Source organism: Typha angustifolia, chromosome 13 (genome assembly GCF_048772165.1).
Source record: "Typha angustifolia cultivar Huaian chromosome 13, ASM4877216v1, whole genome shotgun sequence".
NCBI lineage: Eukaryota > Viridiplantae > Streptophyta > Magnoliopsida > Poales > Typhaceae > Typha > Typha angustifolia.
The window spans coordinates 3,612,775-3,613,128 of NC_133251.1; positions in this window are offsets into that span (position 1 = coordinate 3,612,775).

Genomic DNA, 354 nt, shown 5'->3' on the forward strand with positions numbered 1-354 from the left:
ATATTTATATTAAAATAATAATCTGAGCACCTAGATAAACATCAGTTTTATTATTGATAATGCATAATTATGTAGTTTCTTAATATTTTGGCTCGAACCAAACCTCAACCATCTAGACATACATGGGATTCCAAATTGCGAACCGACTTAACGTTATTATGGCTCGAACTCGAACTCGAAACCGAGGGCGGCGCGCCACCGACCAAAGCTGGTACGGATTCGCAACGAATTAAAAGGACGGGAAATGTAATAATAAAAGTGTCGGGGTTTTAACAGACAATTGATGAAGTAAACACCAGATTATAATTTTATAACAAGAAGTGTCCTCTTATGCAAAACGGCAAACTGAATCGA